This window comes from Canis lupus, chromosome 4 (assembly GCF_011100685.1).
Source record: "Canis lupus familiaris isolate Mischka breed German Shepherd chromosome 4, alternate assembly UU_Cfam_GSD_1.0, whole genome shotgun sequence".
Taxonomy (NCBI): Eukaryota; Metazoa; Chordata; class Mammalia; order Carnivora; family Canidae; genus Canis; species Canis lupus.
In genome coordinates, this window is record NC_049225.1 from 76432629 (window position 1) to 76458539 (window position 25911).

At 44.2% G+C, this 25911-nt stretch overlaps 1 protein-coding gene and 1 long non-coding RNA gene across 3 annotated transcripts in view; one reads left to right on the forward strand and one right to left on the reverse strand.

Moving 5' to 3' along the window:
* The window catches only part of PDZD2 (PDZ domain containing 2), a 358274-nt gene that overhangs the window by 181386 nt on the left and 150977 nt on the right, over positions 1-25911 (reverse strand). The window lies entirely within an intron of this gene.
* LOC102155408 lies at positions 3873-12003 on the forward strand. 2 transcript variants are annotated; one of them, XR_005358624.1, is made up of 5 exons: positions 3873-5331; positions 10000-10057; positions 10630-10715; positions 11149-11226; positions 11765-12003. It is a non-coding gene; the product is annotated as an uncharacterized LOC102155408 (long non-coding RNA). The 2 variants fall into 2 exon arrangements; XR_005358623.1 differs by having other exon boundaries at positions 3877-5331; positions 11144-11226.

Here is a 25911-nt window from a genome sequence, read left to right on the forward strand (position 1 = left end):
CTGAAGCCAACCAGAAATAAGACAAGGGAGTCCAGATGTTGTAGTTCATAGCATGAAGCCTCTTGGTGCAGTGGAAGGCAGAGAATGAATTAGGGGGTCAGGGGAGGAAAGACGACACACATGTGTCCATACGCTCTTTTATAAATTATATGCACATGTATATGCATTTGAGATATATTTGGAATCAGTCTCTCTTTGACTTTTCAAAAGAAAGTATTTGTTCTACAAAAGGGTTTCGCCACAGGATTAATCTAAATTTAAACATCAAGGTCTCCTCACATATCTCAGATACAATTTAATTTATAAAAACAAACTTTTTAAACTGCAAATGACTTCTACATAATGCTCATATTGTTTGATACATGGTGTATTTGTTGACACAGGGCCTACCAAGTCAAACTGTTAAGAAGATAGCCCATTAGCCAGACAAAATTGTCTCATAAGTTTTCCTTAATCTTTTATCCCTAACAGTCCCCACCCCCGCCCCTGCCAGTTTTCAGAGATAAAACAAACTCCAACGTTTGCACACTAACACATTTTTCCGTTTATATTTTCTATCAGCTGGCAATTAAAACAAGAATCCCCAGAGGTCAGCCAAAAGTCTTAAATAACAAATGAGAGTCAGATATACTATCTCTGGATTCAAAAGTGCAAAATGACATGTTATGAGAAACCACCTGGAAAACGGCACTTGGCAGGCGACATTTCAGGGGGTCCACATTTCTTAGAGCAATTCCCTGCCAACTAATGCTCAACCCCAAACAGGGACCTTCAGAAAACATTCCAAAGTATTAAAGCCATCTACTGTCATGCAGAGTTCTGTGGATGGCCATGGGAATCTGGAATGGAATGAGGATTAGGATCGCTCCTAAGGGTGGCAGAGGGTGGGGAGGGCAATGCGTGGGGGAGGAAGAAGAGGTTAAATAGGTCTGGTTACTTCCCGATTAATGATCACATCTCTGGGATTTCTCGGGCCACTCCCAGTCTCAGATATCCTAGCCCAGACTACTGCAATGTCTAATCCTGGGGAAACAATTGCACAAATTATGGTCCTTGGGGAAATATACTGCCATTAAAATTAATGAGTCTGTAATGACATGAAAATACCTCGTGTTTATTCATTCACAGTAACACTTGAATCCCTATTGCACATTACAGATGGTGTAAGGGTGCTCGGGCTATAATGAGGAGTTATATAGTGCATAAAGCATACATGTTATAGGGCACGCAGTGGCCTCCAGAACCAGACGGCCCACATTTGAATCTCCACTCCACCACTGACAAGCTGGACAACCTTGAGCAATTTCCCTAAACACGGTGTGTCTCAAGCAATCTCCATTGTAAATGGGATGCTCGTGGCACCTTCTTTATAAGACCGTTGTGAGGATCAGATTAGCTCATACGTGTAAAGCTTATGATAGTGCCAGGCAGGTAGTAAGTGCTCAGTAAATCCTAGCTATATTACAATATGAAGTTCCCAGCCTTACGGTCTTGGTTTAGTAAAAGACATAAACAGGAAAATGATGGTATAATGCTAAGTGTAATGAAGGGGTTCTCTTTAGGCTAACATTATACCGGGAATGCGAGAGATTAGGAGGGCTTCCTATTCATAAAAATAAAGGGTATGCCATTGCCACTGGAGTCAGACTGGAGCAAACAGGGCTACAGACAGTCTACTTTCTCCTGCATTCAGTCTTCCTGACACCACTGGGCACTTCCAGAGCTTATTTCATCTTCAAAGCTTCCCAAAGTCTGAGATGCCCAAAAGACAAAGGATAGAAGACAGAGGCAAGAATGCCAAGCACGCAGGCAAGACTTGCCAGCCTCGCAACCACAGGAATGAATGAAAACTAGTGCTTGGCTTCTCATAGGGTGGGATGCACGAGGTTTCTTCATTGCCTTGTTGTTTTAAGAACAGTCTTCACTTCTGTGACAGCTCCAGGATGTTCTCACTGGGATTGGCTAACCATCTCCAAAGCAAGGACTCCTCCTTTCCCCACCAAATGTCTCCACAGTTATTTCTTCTTTTAAAGTTGGAAGAGAGAATAAAATTAATTTCATCTGCCCGGAAAACAGAGTAGAGAGAAATCCTACTTGGAGCCAGCATGAGGAATTAGGCAGCTTAGATCTTCGGGAAGGTAAGCCCACCATCTGCCTTAACTCTCTTAGGAACGAGACCACACATAAAGAAATGTCCTCCTCTACCAGTATGGCAGCAAGTGATACCAAACCCTGATTCAAAATGGCTTTGGGGACGCCTGGGTGGCTCAGTCGGTTAAGTGTCGGACTTCTGATCTCAGCTCAGGCCTCGACCTCAGGGTCATAAGTTCGAGCCCCGCATCACTTAAAACAAAACAAACAAAATGGCTTGAACCAGGAGGAAATCAATCATCTCACACGTTGGGATCTGCAAGAGAAGGCCTGGTGTTTCCTGAGGACACTCTGGGATCTGCCCTCTCCTGTGTGTTGGCTTCATCTTAAGGCTGGAGACAAGATGCCTATAGCAGTTCTAGACAGCAACGTGCCAAGGACGCAAAAGGGTCATTTGTTTGTGTCTTTTTCTTAACAATGAGCAAATCTACCCTAGATGCTCCACGAGAGACATTTCTTCACAGCTCATTGCTCGGACTTGGATCACATACTCTTTCCTCCACTTGTCTCTGGGGTGTGGAATGGAGGCACCACAGCTGGAATGTGCTAATCATCTCAGAAAATGGGTGCTCCCAAGTCCACATGACCGCTAAGCCACCCAGTGGGCTTCTGGTGAGGACCAGAATAGGAAACGAACAGGAATATACTTCAAAAGAGTGAACACGCTGTACAGTTATTCTCACAGATAGAATTCTGGTAAGTCCCATCAAACACGTTCAAAAATGGCTTCTGCTGGATACTCCACACACACAAAGCCCCATGGTTAATGACCCGACAGAGAAGAAGCTAACACCTAGTATAAATGTCCAATAACCACTCTATTCAGGACTTGCGCATTTTTAATGATTAGTGCTGAAAGACCATACAGTGTGGCCTATTTGCATTTCTCTTCCAAGTGGACACCTGTGGTTGAGGGGGATAAATACAGAAAGAACTGAGAGGGGGGATCCAGGGCAAGGCTGGGGCATGAGGCAGAGACTCACTCCCCAGTAAACATGACGGATTGAAATGACAGTAAAGGAATTTTTTTAAGCATGGGGAAGGGGGTTGCTAAAGTCTGAAAGAGAACTGAAGAAGCAATAATTGCCACAAGTTTCTGGAAGCTGGGAAGTGGTCCATCCAGTGGTTAACTGACTTGGCAGATGAGAGAAAGCTGAGTCTGAGAGACAGAGTCCAGAGACAGAGAGTCTCTGGAACTGGGGCCACCGGACAGGGGTCCCAAAGGCAGGAGGGCTGGCTAAGAGCCTGTGCCAGAAGCTGTCAGACCCCCATAACCTCCTCTCTTTGCCCTACCTCCCACGGGACTGCCTACATCCCACGACGGGTTTGTTCTGCTAAATCAGAGCAACTCTGGCCTCGGACACCAAAGCCAGCTGAGGGAAGGGGTGCCACCCTAAAAACAAGGGAACAAGAGAAAGTCTCCATGCCAGATGTTAGACTCCTGGTCTCCTACCTGAATCTGGCTCACAGAATGCCACAGGCAACCAAGTCCCCTCGGTGACGGGGATTTCTCTTCACCTGGTCAGTCTCAGAGAGGAAAGACCTTCTACAGAAGGTGGAGGCCCTCCAATCAAACTGCTTAGCAAGACAGCCCTGTCACAGGACAGGTGCTCAGGCGCACACTCCAATCACCTGGGGAGCTTCTAATACTTGCTACACCTGGGCCCTAGCAAGATCCTACGTCATTCAGTTGCTTGGTAAATAGGAAGGCAAAGTTTACTGTGTGCCAGGCGTTGTTCCAGGTTCCGGAACACTGTTCTAGGTGTATTTCTTAGTAAGAAGGAACTACTTATTACTGGGAATAAGCCCCATCGACGCATCCAGACCTTCCAGTTAGCTTTTGAGTGATCAGTCCAGGATCATTAGACATTAAAGTTTTTAACAAGCTCCAGATTTAAAAACAAAAACAAAAACTAAGAGGAAATCTGAGGGGAAAAAAAAAAACTGCAGGGAATAGAGGAACACTTCAAAGAAGCTGTCATTGAGATCTGCAGAGAGTTGGAAAGCTTTTCATCCGTGAAACGAGAACAGGAGGTTATAAAAAGAATATTTCAGAGATTTTTAAAGAGCTCTTGGAAATTAGAAATTTGATGGCAGCCATAAAAATTCAGTATACGGTTGGAAGATAAAAGGAGGAAATTTCCCAGGAAGTAGAATTTTTTTTTTAAGAAGAGAGAAAATAATTAGAAATTCAATCCATGAAGATCCCCTTCCAACTAAATCGATGTTCCAAAAGAGGAGAGAAATGATTTTTTAATTCCAGAAAACTGTTCAGAACCAAAGAACATGAGTTTCCAGATTGAGAAGGTGTATTGAAAGCCAAGTAAAATGGATGAAAAAAAAATCTCATAGCAAGATATATAATGAAATTTCATTACAGAGAGAAAGGACATTACAAAGAACAAGGAGAAATTTGTAAAAACTTTCAGGTAGAGGGAAATAATTATATTCAAAACATCGGGAATTAGAATGACAGACATCTCAGTGACAATATTGAACCTGGAAGAGCAATGCAATCCAAATTCTAAGGGAAAAGCATTTCCAACCTTCACACCCCATCAAACATCAAACTTGGAAGATTGTAAACTAATTTCCCACATACTCTTTCTCAGAAACTTCTAGAAGTCATGTTTTACCAGAAAGAGAACAGAAACAAAGACCGAGGAAGATGTTGGTCTAGAACACAGGAGAATGTCACATGGGAAAGAGGCAAAATCAGTGCCTAGTAGGATGAAGAAAGGGGATTCCAGGATGATGGGTGGGTGGCAGGCCTCAAAAGCAGCAAATTCAGAGGGAGAAGGGGAAGGCTTTGAAAATTATATACACGTACTGTTATGATAAGGAAGAAAGGAAAACTCGGGTAATAATCAGATTCCAGAATGAGAACCCAAGCAGATTCCAAAATGAGAACCTACTTCTAGAAGGCAGGCAAAGGAACTTGGTGAAACCTCTGGGAAACAGAAGAGTTGATGAAGAACACAGGGCCGAGCTCTAGGCAGAGCAGCTGAGAGGAGAACTTAACGTCCCAGGAAACGGGCCAGAATGGGGTCACTCTTTCCCTTCAAAGGAAACAATTCCTAATTGTGACCTGCCTGGATTTACAGAGATTAGCAGGAAGGGAGGATTAAAGGGAGCTGTACAGGCCAAGTGCGGTGTCAGGCAATTTATAGAAGCAAGAAGGTAAGCAGAAGGCGGTTTCTGGAAACTGTGTTGCTCTTTCCGAGGTCTTCCTTTCCTGCTAGATTAGGCAGGGTAGTCCTCCCTCAGACCCACAGGCTCCCAGAGCTCAAGGCCAGAGGAGCGCCAGGGCCTGAAATCCTCAGTCCACCTGCTTTTCCCCCCTTTCCCTGGTACGTCCTGTTTGTTTCTTCTGTGTGTGGCCCCCTCCGAGAACTCCTTTCTCTCTTTTTAGCACCTGACACAGGCCTCCTCTCCCAAAGCCCACCTCTCTGTGAGTCCTACTGCAGCACCCCCCGGGGGTGGGGGGGGGATGGATCTGGCTAGAGATCCTGAAAACGACCGTGGGTAGATCCTATTGCTACTATCTCAATCCGTAGGTTAGTGAGTGTATAGGGTCAGGTTAACACCGGAGGTGGAAAGATCCCCTTATACCTTTTTTTCCCCAATTCATCTGCAAGAGCCAAACCCTCCGGGCGAGCAAAGTTTGAAAGTACTACATTTCATGTGCCTTTGAAGACGCTCATGCCCTGCCTTTTGTGATGTCATTACTTACGCTTTATGTCATGCCCCTCACCACAGCAAACTCAGCCTGACCTATTTTTATGAAACGTGTTTCCTGGTGACATCCACAGAAGCTTTTCTCCCAGAAACGGTTCCCAGGGTGACAGCTGTGGCCATCTCCTCCTTACCCACATCTCAGGAGACCAGAGGGACTTAATTCCACCCCTAGTATTTACAGACTGTCAACTGAGGGGGGGGGGGAGGTGACAACATGATAGATAAGGTCATTCTCTTTCCAAACATCTTTGATCTTTAAGACCTTAGATCTGCGGACAGTACATCCACATATTCTGCGGATCAGTGGGGGCGGAGGGGGCGAGGAAGGGGGGTTGTCCAAGCAGGCTGTTTAGTAGTTTGCTGCAAAGGTGTGTCCCCAAGGAGATGGAACCTCCCTAGGGCTCCAGGTTGGTCCAGGCGCATCTTTGCTCTACCCCGGGCTCCCCTGTCCACCCGGCAGAGGACGGGCGCGGGATGCGGGCAGCGGGACAGGCGGCCGGGCTGCCGGAGGGCCCCGCACACGCGCCCCGCACACGCGCCCCCCGCGCCCCAGGGACCCCCGGCGGCTGCAAGGAGCAGGCTCTGGGGCCCCTCCAGACTTGTCCCTCGCCCCCCCCCCCACTCGGGGCGCCTCCTTCCGTCGGTAACCCACACACCAGTTCCAAGCGCTCGCTCCTCCTAAGGCACAAACCCTCTCCCAGCGCGCCAAGCCCCACGTCACCCACAAGGCACGCGAGCGCCCCACGAGCCGGGCTAGGTGGCGGGGCCGGGCTGCAGGTCCACGGTGCTGGCCCCCGCCTCCATCCGCACCCCAACCCGGGGACGGGGCCGGGGGGCGGGGGGGCGCGTCCGAGGTTTCCGTTTGCACGGCGGGATTCCTACCTCCGGTGGTGCAGTCGCCTCGGGGGGCGCTCCGGGGTCGGGGTGGGGGGGCAGCAGCCGGCGGAGGAATCCTGCGCAGCCCGGGAGCCGCCGTCCCACCTGCCGCGGCGGCCGGGGCGGAGGGGCGGGAGGGGGCGCTGGGCTCGGGCTCGGGCTCCGCGCCCGGGGCGCCGCCCCCCTCCCTGCAGCGCGCGGCCCGCGGTCCGCAGTGGGGTCCCCGCACCCCCGTGCAAAGCGCACAGCCTCCCAGGACCCCTTCCCCGCTGGCTCCTGGAGGGGGCCGCTCTGCTGACCCCGAGCGCGCGGGTCGTGGCCCGGGGCGGGGTGGGGGGCGGGCCTGGAGCCCCGGCCGCCCTCCCCGGACACCCTCCAGCCCGGTCAAAAGTTCTCCCCGCAGCCGCCGCCCGAAGCTCCACCTCCCCGACACCAGTTCATTTCATAACCGCTGCGTTTCATAACCGGCAGCAGCGTGGGCTCTTACAGGGGGCGGCGGAGGGGGGGGGCGGGGGAGCCCGAGCCCCGCACCAGAATCGCAACCATCACGCCGGGCAGGATGTCAAGAAACTTTTCAGAAACCTCCAGCCACAGGCTCTCGGCTGCAGGAACCAGATCCACCACCGCTGAATTGCAATCGCGGGTGACTGCACAGCCCAAGCATTTCCTCTATACCTCCTGGGGCTCCCGCGCCCCCCGCCCCAAACCTGCGGCCCGGTCCACCAGCCGCCCCTCCAGCTGCAAACTGATGAGGAAGCCCCGACCCGCGAGGCCCAACTGTTTACATCACCCCCACCAGGGCTTCCTGTCTGAAATTAATGGGAATACAAATAAGACAGGAAAAGAGTGTTTGCTTTTCTGAAAGCGGAGGGAGGGCCCCTCTTGGAGACCAGGGGAGTCACCCTGCATTTCATTGCACCAAGAGATTATTTTTCTAAGCTTCCAATTGTATTTTATTCCACTTTTCCACTCTTCCCACTTGTTGAAAAGTAAGAGCACTCGCCCGTTGCCAAACCTCAAGCCATTAAGGAACTTCTGCTCACAACACATTTTCACCTGGCTTCCACAGGGATCCAGGTTGGAGGTCCCGGAGGGAGCTAGAGGTAGGGAGACCACCTGTGGTTGAGAGGAGCAGAAGGAAGCCCTGTGCCTGCGGGGACTGGAGACAGACACACACACACACACTCATCCCACTCCTTGGGGTTCACACCAGAATCTTGCCTCAAACCCGTGCCTCTAAGCTGTGGTTCTCTTCCTAGAAATCCAGCAACCCCTGCAAGTAAATTAGCTTCGCAAGGGATAGACCCAGCGGGATTCGAAGCAATTCATTATAGAGGAAGAGGCCAAAGAGGGCTTCAGTTCTCAGTACCATTCCTGTTACTGGAAAGGGTAAAAGTAGAGCCCGGGACGGGCCAACCTATGTCAAGGCTGGAAATCTGCCTTCGCTCACGAGCGGCCCACAGAGCACCCTGGTAGCTAAACCTCATAATCACCAGTCCCGGAATTACCCCCAGTTGCTTCATTCAGGCTGGCACCACAGCAAACCCCGAGACAGGCGGGAATGCCAGGCGGTGGTGTTCCTCCTTTGGAAGTGCTGGAAGGCAACGAAGCCCCAGGAGAAAGCGTGTTTCTCCAGGAGGTGTGGGTAATTGCAACCAGCAAATGATATGCGGAGTTTCGCAGAACGCTACAGGTGTCCCGTGAGAACAGACTCTGCAAGCCGGGCCTCAAAATACTGCGATTCCTGGGTCGGAGCCAGTTAGACTTAGGATTTTAGGAAAAGCCAAGTATATAAAAACTCTTAGAGTGTCTGGACTACAGATATTAGAAGGCTTCGGAAACTGTTGGCTCCTCACCCCCCTCCCTATGCCCTCTATTTGCTTTGGGGTGGTAGTGCCTGTAGATTCCTTAGCATATGTCTATGTGGCATCTCAGTATCTGGTAAGTTGTACGGGAATTAGGTTCAAATTGATTTTCTAATAATTTCAGAAGTCATCCTTTCTTCTGATTGCTTTCCCCATGGATAGTTTCTTTCTTTCTTTTTTTTTTTTTAAAGGATTTTATTTATTTATTCATGAGAGACAGAGAGAGAGAGGCTGAGACATAGGCAGAGGGAGAAGCAGGCTCCACACAGGGAGCCTGATGTGGAATTCGATCCCGGGACTCCAGGATCACACCCTGGGCCGAAGGCAGACGCTCAAACGCTGAGCCACCCAGGGATTCCCCCCACGGATAGTTTCTTAATGCTTTACTTCTAACTTTCTCGACTCCCATCAATCTGGCATGTAATTTATGATGTGCAAACCCATGTTATTTAAAGCAAATCCAAGATTTTAAGTCGACTACCAATAAATAATTCTCCCCTCCCCCACCGACATCATTGTCTAAGACCACTTTAGGGTGTGTATATGCCAGGAATTAAAATTGAGCACATCTGTATAATAACTTAATTTCAGGAAAGCTTTGGAATGCATATGACATTCTCATCAGCAGGCTAGAAAGATACGACGTGCTTGGTCTTTTCCCTCACCCGTTTCACTGCTGACTGGAAAACAGATCAATGGTTCAGTAAACAAAGGGGTGCTTAAAAAGCGGCCTCCAATTTTACCCTAGGTCTGGCTTAAGTAATACTTACAATTGCTATGTGTGTACGCCCGGAGTCTATAAGCAATATTAATTTGAGCAGAAACCGCTGATATATTAAGAGAATCCAAAGTGGCTTCCACACATGAAGGAAATGGTTCATTAAAAAGAGTTTAGAATTCAGCAGGAAGGCTCATTACAAAGTAGTGTCCTGAGGGGTGATGATCAAAATGACAGGCACAAATGGGGCTTGATATCTAGATTCGAGAAAAACAAAGATGTGAGGATCACAGCCGACCATGCATTCAATATGAATCTGCGTATTGTACTGATAAGGAATAGGCAACACAACACTGGGGCGAGTTCACGTTGGCGGGAGGTTGACATGAAAGGGAAGTGCCTCTCCCTACTTCTTCCTCCCCCATAATAAAGAATCTGGCAGCAGATAGACTCTTATTAGGGTGGTATGTCCAGTGTGAGGCCCCTTATTTTAAGGGCGATGGGGAGACACTGGAAAGGTTCCAAGGGAGAACCAAAATGATTAAAGAGACAGAAAATAGAACCTTTGAGGGAAGGTTAAAGGATTTGCAATTGTTTAGTCTAGAGTAAAAACTGCTTAAAGGCAAACTTAACAGTGTCTCCCATTTGAAGGGTTATTATAAAGAGGATACCGACCAGCTGTTCTTCATCTTCACAGGAGACAGAAGAGGTAAGAGACACAAATGCAACATTAAAATTTGGGTCAGACATGAAGAAGGCTTGCTTGATGCTAATGGTAGCTGATCGGACACTGCCATCACTGTACAATCTCCACCTCTCAGACTCCCTCTTGAGTGATAGTCTTGGGCTTCTCGGCAGAAGCCGGGCTAAGCGGACTCCTTCCTTTCGTTCCCTTCTAGGGCTAAAGTGGTTGTCTTTACTCCTTTAAATGTGGGAGCAAAGATCCTGAGCTCCATGCTCACAAGCAAGGCACCGCAAGAACGTAATCCTCCCCACAAACCTAGGCCCACATCCCATTGGACCTTTGTTTATTGGAATGGGTATTTCCAAAAACATGTCCAATTTTAGATACTGAGTAGATGATAACTATATTTCATAGGTTCACTCCTCTATATTGTTTCTCTCTATAGGCAACGTTGCTTTTTGTTGAGTGGGCACACAAATATTAGTTGATGATGATGTTAATGATAATAACAGCTATGAATTAGTAAGCTCTAACTATAATTATGTTGGGCACTTTATGTAGATTATCTCTCTCTCTCTCTCTCTCTCTTTTTTCAGGAGCCCTGTGAAGTGGGAATAGTTATTAGCCTTATTCTAACACAAGGAAACTGAGTCGCAAAAAAGGGAAACTGAGTCACCACAGGGTTAAGTAACAAAGCTAATAAATGTTGGAGTTCCCAATTCAAACTCATTTAGTTTGACTCAAAAGGGTGTGCTTGGGGGCCCGTGGGTGGCTCAGCGGTTAAGCGTCTGCCCTTGGCTCAGGTCGTGATCTAGGGGTCCTGGGTTTGAGTCCCATGTCGGGGACTCCCCCTCTGGGGAGCCTGCTTCTCCTACCTATGTCTCTGCTTCTTTCTTTGTCTCTCATGAACAGATAAAAATCTTTTAAAAAAAAAGGTGTGCTTAACTATTATACCACTGTCTCTCGTCAAGTATTTTTATCTCTTGGGAGGGATGAAACATTGCAAAAAGAAGCATTTATGCTTATTGGCCCAAATTGCTTAAAAACCAAGACTTCTACAGGTTTACATCACCTCATCACCTGAGGAGTACAATGATTTTTTTTTTCCAGTGTAGCAGAGGAAAGGACTGACTTTGCCTTCTGATCAGAGGCATACATTGCTGTCTCTCACAAAGCTGAAGAATCCAATCAAGGTTTACCTCTATTTTATTACTTAGAAACACTCAGCTATTCATCTGTAATCTAACCTTGCATATAGTAGGTCTTCCACGACTGTTGAATGAATGAATACAAATGCCTTATGACAGTGATGCTTTGAAACAAACCGAGCTCAATTGAGTTTTTCCAGCATGCTGGTGGGCAGACTCTAGTGGATTATTTCTATGGGTCTCTTATCAGAGGTCCCCTGAGTCTTAAAATCCAACTGTTTTCTTTAATTCGACATCTGTGAGAAAGCATATGGATGGGTCACACATTTTTCCAATGTCAACTACTTTTAGATTGAGAAAAGATTTTTAATGGGGTTTATTAAGTGTTGTTGTATATCAACAATAGATGATTCATGAGTGAAACAAACATCAAAATGATTTTTAGAAAGGCAAACGAACCACACACACAAAATTAAACGCCTTGATCCAAATTACTACAAAGGACAGATATTTTCCCATTAGGACAATTTATCCTGAGTCTATAAACAGAGAGGGGCATAATTATCCATGTGTTTGCTAACAGATCTAAACCTTATGTAGCTATAAAAAGCTAGAGAGAGGAAGAAAGAGGAAATTCCCAGGAGAAGATCCCCAACCACATCCAGGGCCATCAGATCTCCATAAATACAAACCCCAGCAGTGGCACCAAGTGAAGCATGAGAAGAAACCTCAAGATTTTAACCCAAGCCACAGAAATAACTTTGAATTGTCTTAAAACTAAACAATGACAATTCTATCCAATAAACTTGCAGCTGACACATGGGCAGAGTGGTGACTTATTGGTGTTCCAGATGTAGTTAATAGAAACATGATGCCCAGAATAAAAAAGGTATTCAGTAATGTTGATTGAATGTACAGAAGAGTGAATGAATGTCTGAACAGATGCCCAGGCTGCCTCTTTCCCCCTTTAAATCTCTGTTAGGAAGATGTCTCTGAGGCCTCAAGGCCAAAGCCCCCACGGGGGCGTTGAACAATTTGACACTGGTACTCTGGTTGATGGAACCAGAGGTGGTTTCCAACCCAAAGATAACCAATTTGTAATTTTGCTATAAATACAGGGAGGGGAACTGTGGTACCTATAAACTTTGATTCAAAAGCCCCCACTATTTACAATATAGATTCTAAACTATTTGAAGTCCAACAGAATCGAAGCACTAAGTAGCCAACATCTATTGAGCACTTACTGCATGCTGGGTTTTGTTCTAGACCCCTTGCATATTAACTCATTAAATCCTTATTACAATCTTAAGAACATATATTGTCCTTATCAACCCATTTTACAGGCAATGAAACTGGGCTAAAAGATTACTTCATTAGTTCATGGTCACATAACTAGTGTGTACAGGAGCCAGAATTCAAACAAATTCCACCTGGAACCAGTGCTATGCTCTTAAGTGCTACCCAATGCTACCTGTCCAAGCCTTACCTCCTACCACTTCTCAGCACAAAATCACTATTCCAATCAAACTGTTTATCCACAAATATTCAAAGAGCATTCTAATCTTACAGGATGTGTTCCCTGACCACCACCACCCCCACCCCACCGTAGCCCACTGTTGCCTCTCTCTTCTGAGTTCACATCACTTATTCTGCAGTGAACACAACTGTAAATTACCTAGCTCACATCACATCTCTCTAACTAGATTTTAAATTCTTTTGGGGGTAGGACAGTTATATGGAAGTCTGGGGATGTAGTCTGTAGAAAGATCTAGATTTAAAGTCCAAATGCCATAATTATTACTCATGGGACTCTGAGTAAATAATTTAACTTTTCTTACACTTTATTGAAACCATATTCCTTATGGGCTTATTGGGGAGGAGAGATTAAATAAAAAAATGTATATGAAGTGTTGAGGATGATGCCTAATATTGTAAGCCAGTGATTTTCAACCACCAGCTATTTTGCCCCCGAGGGACATTTGGCAATGTCTGGAAATATTACCAATAGTCATAACTGGGGAGGGGTGCTTCTGGCACCTAGTGGGTAGAGGCCAGTGATGCTGCTAAACATTTTACAAAGTATACAGATCGGCCCCTGCAACAAAGGATTATCCAGTCCAAAATGTCAACAGCAATAGTGGTGAAGTTAAGAACCGTCCTATATGCTATTAAAAATTTATTAAAGATATCTTTCCATTCCTCTTTCTTTTTTACAGTATTGTGCTGATGGTAGGTATTCAGTAAATCTTTGTTGAGTAAACCTATTTATAAATGGGTAAGTGAATGTATGAATCCTAAGACATTTTACTAGTAAATAATTGACTTGAGGGTGTGGTCTAGCCATGGCAGGGATTGGGTGGGAGTTAATTAACATAGAACCAGAGCTTTCCAATATCCATGCTCAGGGAAAGGAATTCTGAAAGAAATCCAGTCTATTACCAGAGGGCTGTGCCCAATGAAAGTGCTGTTAAAGTTGGTCCTAGGAGAGCTGAAGAACTTAGACAAAGACCAGCTCTTCCTTATTGGTGGCTTCCCGATTGACTTGCTATTACCTTGCAAATGCCCACTTATCTCTTTTTAATCCCTACTCCAAAGAATAATACAGCCAAAGAGCCAGAAGATGATGGGAGGATTTGTTCAATCTCTCATCCCTTGTCTACCTCTCGCCCCTGCAACAACCACACATAACCTGGAGTCCAATCAAATGAACTCTCATCAAGACCATGGATCGGAAAAGATGGTGGAAACAAAAAGGACATAGTCATTACTGGCAGACTTCATTCAGCAGGTTTAGTAATATCGGTTACAAGAACTAGAAATCCACGAATAAAAGCCTACCTTCCTGGATAGAGCATATATCACATTAACAGAAACCAGAAATGAGAGAGGGTGAGGGAAAAGGAGAGAGAGAGGAAGGGAAGAGCAGGGATGGGAAGGGAAGTGAGGAGAGAGGAAACAAGTCCTTCCATCTCCCGTTCTCCAGACTTGGTGGCAACATTTGCTTGCATTCCACCTTTTGCAGTCAGAATATATAAATGATTTTTGTGTAGTTGTATATGAAAAATTTAAAACTTTAGTCTCCCATCATCTTTAAACCTCTCTGAGATGTTTAATTCCCTGTACTAGACTACCTGCCCACAACTGTGAGAACAAGATAGGTTCTTTGTCGCCTCAGGCCCCTGCACACATCCAAAATGGGAGTGTCTTCCCTGCCTTAATCACCTTCACCAGACTCAGCTTAGACATCACCCTCTTCAGGGATTCCTCCCAACCCTCACCTAGAACCTCGAAGCTTTGATAGCATCCCCACTGCCCATTCACTTGACTGCTTACCCTTCTAGACTATAAACTCTTTTAGGGTAAGGGCCTGTGGCCTTGTTTACTATTTTATTTCCAGGGCCTAGCACTGTGCCTGGTGTGTATGGGTGCCCAACAGATATTTGTTGAATGAGAGAATAAAAATCAGGAGACTTCCAAATGCATTCATCCCTGCAATTACTTACTGAATGCCTACTATGAACCAGGAGTAGGGCTAGAGAATGGGAAAGCAATTATTACCTTAATATTAATAATAGTAACAGTAAAAACAATCACAGCTACCATTTATTGGACATTTACTATATACTAGGCATCATGCCAAGCTCGTCTATGTATTCTCTTTTAATTATCCACCCTAAAACCTATGTGGCAGACACCATCATCATTCCCATCAAACAGATGAAGAAAGAGGCCAAGCCACTGCTACGGATCTTAACCACACAGATTCTATGTGAAAGAAATCTCTGACATTTAAGTTCCTCAAGGTCTATTTACATGGGCCTAACTCACATCAACTAAAAAAGGTTACCTGTGAATTCACCCATGACCTTTGTTGATGTCTATCCCCTTACCTAGAAAGTGTCCATCCACTCTTCATATTGCCTGAAATGTATTTTAAAATATTTTGATAACATCAAATGATGACAACCTTAATAATCTACTCTCTAGAGGCCATGGGCTAATGTTTGAAGGACACTTATCAGCATCCACGACTGAAATATCACTACCTAAATCTGCAATCTGCAGCAGAAAGTTCTGTAGTTATCAAAATGGGAGTTAGAAGTTTTTTGGTTTTTTTTTTTTTTTCATCTGTGGAATGAGAAATTTTTAAGATAAACTGGTTAGAAAGGTTCGTATAGCTTCTCTTTCCTTGCTGAGTTGTAAGAATCTGGGGAGAGCCAGCTCCCTGATACCTATGAGTGATACTTCAGCTGTGGAACTCTATTGGTCTGGGGACCCCCAGTTAAGTGAGGATTTTGTCACAGTGCCTGACAATAAATTCAGGTGATTCTTTCCACCGAGGGAACCTTCTGGGAAGGGGATCACTGGAGCACCTACCAGAAGAAGCAGTAGAGAAGCCACCAAACATGCTGTGGGACTATTTCTGTGTGTGCTTGCTAATGCCTACTCTACATATGGTAGGAGTCAAAGACTTGCTTTCATGGTAACCTACCACCTGGCAATGAGGTTGTCAGACAGGAAGTATAGAGTGCTCAACCTTTCCTGATTGCTACTTATAGTTAATAAGAGAGCCTGAGAATCAGCTCAGGTCAGGCTAAAACACCCTCTTCCCAACCTGGGTCTCTAGGCAAACACCCATTCATCTTTCAGCATTAAGCTCAAAAATCCTCCCTACCGTGAAGACTTTCTTAATGAGTCATCTCCCCTCAGGAGCTGTGAGGAATCATCTAGTTGTTGAAATGGCTGCCTGCATGCTGCTGAGATCCTTCTGATAAACCTCAGTTGCTTAAGATAACCTGGGCAGGTCTCATTCTACATCCTGAAAAAGCCCAATTTAGCAAGTAGATTTATTTTAGAATATGATTTATTGAGCCAGGGCCATACTAGGTACTGAGGAAACACTGATAAGCAGCATTGACCATGGGCCCAGTAAGCTCAGAGACCACAGTGGGACAAGGAAGGGGCACCAGGCAGTTAGTTACGGTATAGTGTGGGATAACCGCTAAGTCCAGGGAGTTGTGACATGCCCACCAAGGGCACCTAATTAGATCTGGAAGGCCATAGAAGCCTTCCAGAAGTGACTGTAAGTTGAGCCTTGAGGATAAGCAGACATTAACAAGGTGAAGAAAAGATTCCAGGAAGTGAAAATGGCAAGAACAAAGGTCCAGAGCTGAAACAGAGATGCCACATTCTGAGGTCTACAACGGTTCAGCCTGGCTGCAAGTTTGGTCAACCTGGGGCTGGTATAAGGAGAGCAGCAAACAGGGCAGTGGCTAGAGAAGTATGGCTTTGTGAGGCGGTGGTTTGGGCTTCATTCTTGAAGGGCTTCCAGTAGGAGTGCCCTGAACAGATTTCCATCCTAGAATGATCATGCCAGCTCCAGGGAAGAGAATATCCTAGAAGACCAGCTGGGAGGAGGTAGGGACAGGGTTGAGGAAGCTGTGGAACTCTATTGGTCTGGGGACCCCCAGATTCATTGTCCTATGAATCCAGCCAAGAAAAGATGGCACCTATCTTGGGAGTATCTCTGCAGACTTGTACTTCCCCTGTATCTGGGATAAAACTCAGGCACTGCTCAGTTTACATGCTCTTTCCCTCTGCTAGAATGTGAATCCTTTGAGGGTAAAAACTGGAATTTACTATCTCTGGAGCTTCAGTACTTGCAAGCGATAAAGCCCCCAGTAAAGGGTTGGTTGGGCATGTCCAGTGACAGGATTCGTTATGTACAAAAATGACTTCCTTTTGTTAGATTCCTCATCACCAGACCTCCACCCCACCCCGACATCCCTTGCACAGCTTCTCCGCTATTGCTGTCTGTAAAGATCTCTTCCAGCAACTACCATTCCCTTTGATATTTGGTTGCTCCAAGGGTTAAGTAGATTCTACTTCCCTTCATCAAACACAGATTTTGATTCTAGTCTTGATAGCCTCCGAAATATCTTGCACTGCCCTTTTTTTCCCCCTGTGGCCCAGCTCCTCCCACCACTCCATGCAGGCAAGATTTCGCACAGGTCCCTCCTTCACCATCTTGAAAGTTTCCCAGGGGCGACCTCACCTATATGGAGCAGCGACTCCCTCCCATCCAATATCCTAAATCCATCTCATTATTTAAGTGAAAAAATAAGTCTCACCATCTGCAAGAAGCATGCATGAACTCCAACTAACCTGGTAAAGAATCCTACCCAAACTTAATCCCAGTCATATGTATTCCTGTCAACCACATATGACTTAACGGTTCTTCATGTTTTCTCTTCAAGGACTTAATGCCAGAGTATTGCAGATTCACCTCCTTGTCTCTACCTCCCTTGCCTATATTTATACTCAAGGTCCTTCTCCCTCTTCCCCATGCTCTGTTCCCTGGACCAAAGAAACTTCTTCCAGCCCCCAGATGTCTTCACTTTGACCTCCCCCTGAGAAGTGGGACATGTCAAGGATGGATGTAGAAGCATTTAACCCAATCTACCTCTAGGCCCAGTTGATACCTCAGCTCTGTTAGCTGGCTTTTTTTTTTCTTTTTTAAGATTTTATTTATTTATTCATGAGAGACACAGAGAGAGAGAGAGAGAGAGAGAGAGAGGCAGAGACACAGGCAGAGGGAGAAGCAGGCTCCATGCAGGGAGCCCGACGTGGGACTCGATCCCAGGTCTCCAGGATCACACCCTGAGCCGAAGGTGGCGCTAAACCGCTGAGCTACCCGGCCTGCCCTTAGCTGGCTTTATAATAGTGAGCACTATGTCACTCAGAAGGGCCTTCCTAAACTCTTAGAGAATTAAAACTGGATAGTATCCCAGGGACTTTCCCTTCCCCAGAGGCCTTCACCTACCAGGGGCCAGTGCCCTTTCTTCCAAACAGGTTTGCACCAGTGTTGCCAAATAAAATATAAGAGACCCAGTTAAATTAGAATTTTAGGTGAAAAATGAATACTTTTTAAGTATGTCTCAAATATTGCTGAGATTTTTAATTTGTTAAATCTTGACCACTCTGGTTTGTACTTGTTACTCAGTTTTTATTTATTTTTATTAAAAAAATATTTTGTTTATTTATTCATGAGAGACACAGAGAAAAGGCAGAGACATAGGCAGAGGGAGAAGCAGGCTCCATGCAGGGAGTCCGACGTGGGACTCGATCCCAGGACTCCAGGATCACGCCCCAAGCCAAAGGCAGACACTCAACCGCTGAGCCACCCAGGCGTCCCTGTTACTCAGTTTTTTTTTTTTTTTTTTAAAGATTTATTTATTTGAGAGAGAAGAATGAGGAAGCTGTCCTATGAATCTAGCCAGGAAAAGATGGCACCTATCCAGGAGGAGTCTCTGTGGACCTATACTTCCTTCTCAGTCTTTTTTTTTTTTTTTTAAGATTTTATTTTTTGAGAGAGAGAGAAAAAGAAAGGGAGCATATGAGCGAGGAGAGGTGCAGAGGGAGAGGGAGAAGTAGGCTCCCTACTGAGCAGGGAGCCTGATGTGAGGCTCAATCCCAGGATCCTGTGATCATGACCTGAGCAAAGGCAGACGCTTTACTATTGAGCCACCCAGGTGCCCCATGTTACTCAGTTTTTATAAAAATCATATCTACACTCATTAATAGGTAAACAATTATGCAGAAAACAATACATTGTTAAAACTTGGCACCCTTGAAAATATTCTTTATGCTGTTTCTCACTCTGATGGATATCTTCTTATAAGGGTAGGGTTTTTTTAAGATTTTATTTTATTTATTTATTTATTTATTTATTTAGATTTTATTTTATTTTAAGATTTTTATTTATTTATTCATGAGAAACACACAGAGAGAGGCAGAGGTAGAGGCAGAGGGAAAAGCAGGCTCCATGCAGGGAGCCTGATGTGGGACTTGGTCCCGTGACTGCAGAATCGCACCCTGAGCCAAAGGCAGATGCTAAACAGCTGAGCCACCCAGGCATCATAAGGGTAGGTTTTTAATCATCTTTATAGCTCACTTGGAGTCCCTCAACTCTCTGCCCTACCTTTCTCACTTGGTTTATAATTCTCTTCCCATGATTACTCTTTGCATCATTAAGTTCAACCACTTTGACCCTTCTTTCCTTCCCAAGCAATTACCATTCAATTGAGTACTTCACCTTGACTTGCTTGGTCTTATGATGATGTATCAAAACATCTCCCTCTTTACAAGTCAGTGAACCACATGAAGGAAACACTGAATGGCTAGTAAGTAGTTCCCCAATCAATTCTTCTAAACTGACCTCAAGGATCAGATTCCTCTTCCCAATTGCCGCATGCTCTCCAACTCTGGGAAGTCCTTCCAGAAAAAGAACACCAGGATCCCAACCCTGGTTCTGATGTGGTCTATCACTGCTTCACCCCAGCTGGAGAAAGTCCTAGTTGGGAAAAGCAAAGGATCCGATAAAGCTCTGTACAATATTCTCATAAAGGAAAAGACTGGATTCTTCTCTGGGTCTCAGGGGCCCCTTCAACCGTGCTGTTTACAAAAGCCATGTTATTTACAAATAGTGACATACAAAGGCCGTGCCTAAATCACCCTGAGGAGTGGAGAGTTTAACCCATTTATAAATGCATGTTTGGGGGGAAAGGGCATGAAGAGGAACTAACTCCTACTACTTTTCAGTTTTCATGGAGAGTAACTGAGATTCCAAGTAAGAAATTGTAGGTAAGACTCAGAGAGGGGAGCCAGGGTAGCTGGCAAGATCTGATAAGTCATGGTTGCTCCCTGGGTGGGCTGGTTAGGAAGGAAGGAAGGACATTAGTGAGATCCAGAAAGACTTATTAGTGTATCAAGGATGGGGGGAGGGGAACCCACGTTGAATGACCAGAGCCACAAATTCAAAACAGCCATGGTGGTTGAGAGGCATGTCACTGCTATTTAAAACTCCCATTATATTATTAGTATTATCGTCATTCTCATCTATCACTTCATTCCTCATGAGGAAGAGAACACAGACCTACACACAACACTCTGTAGGGAAAGAAAACACCCTGAGAAGGATGGAACTTCTAGCGACCAGGTTTCCTGACTTCTGATCCAGGATGCCTCCCTTGCCGAGCAGAGAGTTTTTGCTCTGTTAGGTACCAGCTGAATTCTGGCCCAAAAGCCACTTTCAGACTTATCCCAGTACCTCCAGAAGAATGTGCTGAGATTTGGGACTGGGCTGTGTTGGGGCGAGCAACCCTGTGGGAAGGGGAAGACATGGGTTTGGATCTTGGCTCTTCTTTTCCAGCGTGGATTCTCTCCCCTGCAGCTGGGGATAACGACAGTTACCTCGCCGAGGTGCTATGAGCTATAAAACGAGCAGACGTGTGTGCAGTCCTGGCACAGAACTGCAATACGCATAAACATCATTATTAACAATGGCTCTAATTGTAGGTTCAGGAATCTACTAGATTGAATCTAGTTCAATCTACTTGAACTACAGGAGTTCAAATATATGCAAATCCCCACTAAGATAGGGAGGCAAGGGAGGAAAACTGGTATTTTTTTTCAAAGCTACCAAAAGACTTGTTGAGTTATATGGCTTTTTTTGAACTGGCAAGAGAAAGCTGCAAACTAATAATGGCTCACATTTGTCAAGTGCTCGCTGTGTGTCAGACACTGTGATGAACCCTTACACGTATATCCTCCTTGTATCTCCCATCACCTGATGAGTCAGGTATCGTTCTTTACTCCAATTTACAGCCAGGGGAACTCTGGTTTAGTTGGGGTTAAGAAATTGCCTGATGTTACATATTTTATAAGTGATAGGATCAGGTCTCATTAAATTCATGCTCTTAAACACACATGTGTAGTCCAACCAAACTTGCATGTAAGTTCGTGAGGAAGTATAACCAAGTCTTAGCAGTGGTTACTTCTAGGTGGTGGGGTACAGGTGATGTTCACTTTCTTCTTTATGCCTTACTGAATTGAATATATACTGCCTTTATTATTTAAAATGTTTCTCATTTTTTTTCTCATTTTGATAACAAACACAAACTTTAAAAAATAAATCAAAACGTGGATGCATGCTAGGGGAGGAAAGATATAAATAGGCATGACATTTTTAAGGACAATTTTATTAAACTTTCAACTTTTTCTTTCAATCAAAGAAACCCTCACAGAATAAAATAAAAATTATATTCCTCCCTGCCACCTGAAAGCTCAGGTTCCAATAGCCCTTTCAGGCAGATTTGAGTTCTATGTGTTAAATCTACTCATGGTTTGAGAATCAACGTTCAACCAAAGATTTTACAATTACTTATAACTTCACCAGTGAATTCTTAAAATCTTTTTTGCTTTACTACATTTTCCGTCTGCACAACTACTTATAATGTATGTGCAAACTCCTTCTTCTCTGGTCATTACTAAGGGATACAATGGTGATAGATCAGCAAAGCAAGCATTCATCTTACTATTTACTCTGAACTCCGAAGTCCTCCTCAAGGAGAAGTGTGATGATAAATAAGATTCAGTAGACAGAGCTAGTCTTCAGTGATGACCTCCGTGGGACAGTAAGGAATTGAAAGCAAACCAAAGGAACACAAAAAATGATGACTTTTTCCTGTTTTTCTGCTTTTGACAATAGTGCATAAGAAGCATGAGAGATTCACCTGTCCTCCAGAGCTAGGGCCCCCAATTCTTCCTAGTGAGAGCTGCTGGGACTCCCTAGGTCATATGATCTGGGAGGATGAGAGGGGAGTGTGCTGAGAAGCCAAGAAGAAGGCTGAGGGAGACAGAGGCTGTGCCCACCCTTCTATCCCATTCAAGCTTGTTTATGAGACTAAGAGGCTCTCACAGGAGCAAATGTTTTGGAGTTCAACTAAGCAAGGTGTCCAGATTACATTCATAGACCTGATTTCCTGGGAATGCTCAGACTTGAAATTATCTGGAATTACGGTGGCTGGGCTAGATGCATGAAGGTGGTAGGGAGATAGGATAGCCAAATTTGCATCAACATCAGACTAGTAAATCAATGAAAAACCACCATTGTAAAACTAGCACTAAAAACCATGAACCTGTGAAGAAAACAGAGACAACTTGTTGTCCTAGACTTTGTTCTCTTTAATTTCATAGAGCAACGTCTCCATATAAGCTTTAGAAAACTCACCTGTTCATTTGCATGACTGTTTACCTGTTTGAATTTTGATGACTTTCAAAGTAGAAAAGTGAGATTAATGATCAAAGTCTTCTAGACTCTGATTCCAGACACCTGAGACTGTCTGTGCTGGTGGGGCCACAAGCTTATGCAAATCACTCTGGATAGCATTTCCAGCTCCACAGGTTTCCAGAGTCTAAAATATACCCACAGTCCATAAAGTCTGAAAATACAAAATATTATTTTTAGTGTTTTCTTTTTTACAGATTGAAGATGTCCTTGACAGAATTTTGTACATTTTATCCATGTTTCCAGAATTAACAGACACCATATGTATATATATATTCTCCCTCATTCTCTCTTTTTTTTTAAGCCTTTCTTCCTATCTTCTTTAGTCTTGACTCATGACTCACTTTATTTTGAGCTACGGTATCAGTCAGGGTTCGATCAGAGAAGCAGAACCACCAGGACCAATACATAACATGGGATGTCTGATAGGGATTTGACCTCACACAATTGTGGGAGTCAGATCAACTTGTAAGGCTGTTGCTTCTCTGTTTGGGGCAGGACCTGAAAGTCGGCAGGGCAAGCAACCCAGAAGGAAATACTCAAGGAAAGTGGGGAGAGCCAGGGCCCACAAAAATGTAAGGAAGAGCTAGACCCAAGAGAAGGGACAAGAACCTACCTCCTCGCCTCACCCTCCAACTTGGATGATTTTACTGACCTGCATTAGAGCTGAACATGCTTCTGGACCAGGCATTAGGGGAGCTGGACAAGGAGACCAGGGGCTGGTGGAACCACCTCTCTTCCCTGGCCTGGGAGAGGAAACCTGGAGTTGCTGGGAGGCAGAGGTCCAGCTGCTGTACCACTCCAAAAAAGGTGAATTATCAGAGATGGTGCCCAGCACTCCATACTAACCTGCGTGCACACATGCACACATACGTTCCAAATCTCATGCCAAAGGCCTCTCGTGCCTAAGGCCTCCCATGGCCCGCACTAACCCAGAACTGTGCAAGGAAGACTTCCGGGAAATGCAGCACTAGCTCAGTTAAGTCGACCCCAAACAACTCCACCATCACCTTCACTTTGAACTCAAATTCTCCAGGCATCGGCCCTAGAGTAAGGCTGTGAACATTTTATCTCCAAAATGGTATAGAGTAGAGATTGGCAAGTCTTTTCCGTAAAGGGCCAGAGAGTAAGTATTTTAGGCTTTGTGGGCCACATATGGTGTCTGTCTCATTCTCTTTATGACCTTTTAAAAATGTAAAATTCATCCTTAGCTGGCAGGCAAGAGTTTGCTATTCCCTGGGAAGAAAGCCACAGCTTGAGAGTCTGGAGGCCAGGCTGCTTCTCTTGGCACCATAAATTCCCTAAGACCTGGAGGGAGTCACTTAACCTAGTAGGCTTGAACTACTCATCTGCAAAATGAATGTTTTGGGCTAGGTCAGCATCAAGAATGCACACCAAAGACATAATAGTCTGAATTTTAAGGGGAATAAATTCTTTTTGAAAGCTCAATATAGATTCTTATTGTAATATAGATTATTATTACTATTATTAAACATAAGTATTTATTGGGAGTTAATTCAAGTATGTATTTCTTCTTTCAAAGCTGAATTAACATATATCATTTTAATAATCCTAAATAGACTAGATACCTTTCTCTAAATAGAATTTCCAGAGGTGATCATAAAAGCTTTTGCCTATTCCTCCATCTTTATTTTTTATTTTTTTTTATTTTTTTTTTTTATTCCTCCATCTTTAACAGAAGACAAAAAAAGAAGAGGTTTTAAGAGAAAGGAGGATTTAGATTGAGTGTGGAAATGTGCAAAAATCATGCTTTTTTGCTTTTGAAAAAATAATGAAATTACTACTCATTTATGGAGAAAAGACTGAAACAAGCTTACCCAAATGCCATCAGCATACTATTTTTTGTAAGGATACATGTTAATCTATTTCAAAACATAGAAGTCAGACTGGTAAATTGGGAACACTAATAGAGAACGCCTTTTGCAAACACAGCAAATTAAAAAGCACACAACATATAATATTTCCATTTATTTTTAGGTGGACAATTATGGAAATTGCAAATCTGGAACCACTGGGGTTTAAGACTGCATTCTCAATGATTGACGCTCCTGCCAGAAATAATGGGACTGACTCAGGACCAGCAACAGAAGATGCACAAACCCAAGACTTCCATTTTAAGAGGAATCATTTATTTTATCCAACAAACATTTACTGAGCTTTCGTGATATGTTAGATGCTGTGCTAGTTAGAGATGCCCACTCAACCCAAGACCTTGAAGCTCTGGTTTTTGCCATTGATGGAACATTAAACATCAGCTTTAGAAATCAGTGAAGGAGAAGATGAGCTAGTTTCTGTAACTGTCCCTAGATGAACTCTTACCACTTGGTCAGTGAGGCAGGGTCCTCAGGCTAAAAATAAACTTTAAAAAAGATTAAATAGAACAGTACAGAGAAGAAAGGTATAGAAGACATTTGAGGGATAATAACTTGCTATGGTCTCTCATGGAAATGACTGGATCAATGACGCACATCGGTGACCACCATTCTGCTGTATTATCTTTGGATTGTGTCCACTGGAAGGAGGCAAGCATAAAAATGACATGAATTAACTGTCTTGCTCTAAATCATAACACACAGAGTATTCTTTCTTTGCTTCAAAAGCAACTGAGCATTGAGTCCATCTGATTGGGCTTGTCAAAGATGAAATGCCAGCAGACATTTCTGAAAAGCAAATATTCCTGAAGACTTCAGGGTTTTTTCTTCTTTTTTTCTTTTTGATCACTCCTTACTTAGGACAACTACTAATAACAGAATGAAATAAATCTCTTAAAGATATATTTCCCAGTCAAGGAACATTTTCTTTTCTACACAAGCTGTGGTCACCCACCACCTTTTAGGTTTGAAATACCAAAATGAAAAAATCACCAAGAGTGAGTACTGTAAAATATACCAGGGAGCAGAAAGATGTGCATGAAGATGTCACTATGAAGTCCCAGCTTAGAGCCATTTCTCTAACTTCTATTTCTGTTGTATGATCCAAAAACAGTTTTGGAGGGTGTCCACAAATTCAAGAAACTTTGCCACTTCATCTTTAAGCTGATGTTTTGTCATGAAAGCAGCTGTGTTTAAACTCCAGGAACCCTTTTTAAGCAAAAGCTCTTTATTATTTTCCTTGTCTCAAAAGGTATATTGGTTAAAAATGATGAGCATAAGTACATCCTATTCTATATCTTCAAACCTGGAAATAAGTGGTTAGCTAACAATTGAACGGGCAGTCACTCCAATTGGACACATTCTCTCCAGACCTAGGGATTCTTAGGGAAAGAGGCAAGGGGTAGAGGGAGACTTTTGCAGGTCTTTTCTCCTCTTGGCAACAAAACATGGCTTAGTTTCTGGTGCTTCTTGCCTCCAGAATTATGAAAAAATTAGTTTCTCTTCTTTAAGCCATCTAGTCTGTGGTTCTTGGAAGTTGTAGCAAACAAATACACTTTTTCAGGCCAAATAATGTTCCATCGCATGTATATACCATATTTTATTTATCCATTCATTCATTTATGGACATCTGGGTTGTTTCTATTTTCTCACTATTGTAAATAATGCTGCTATAAACACTGGTGTACATACAGCTATTTGAGTCCCTGC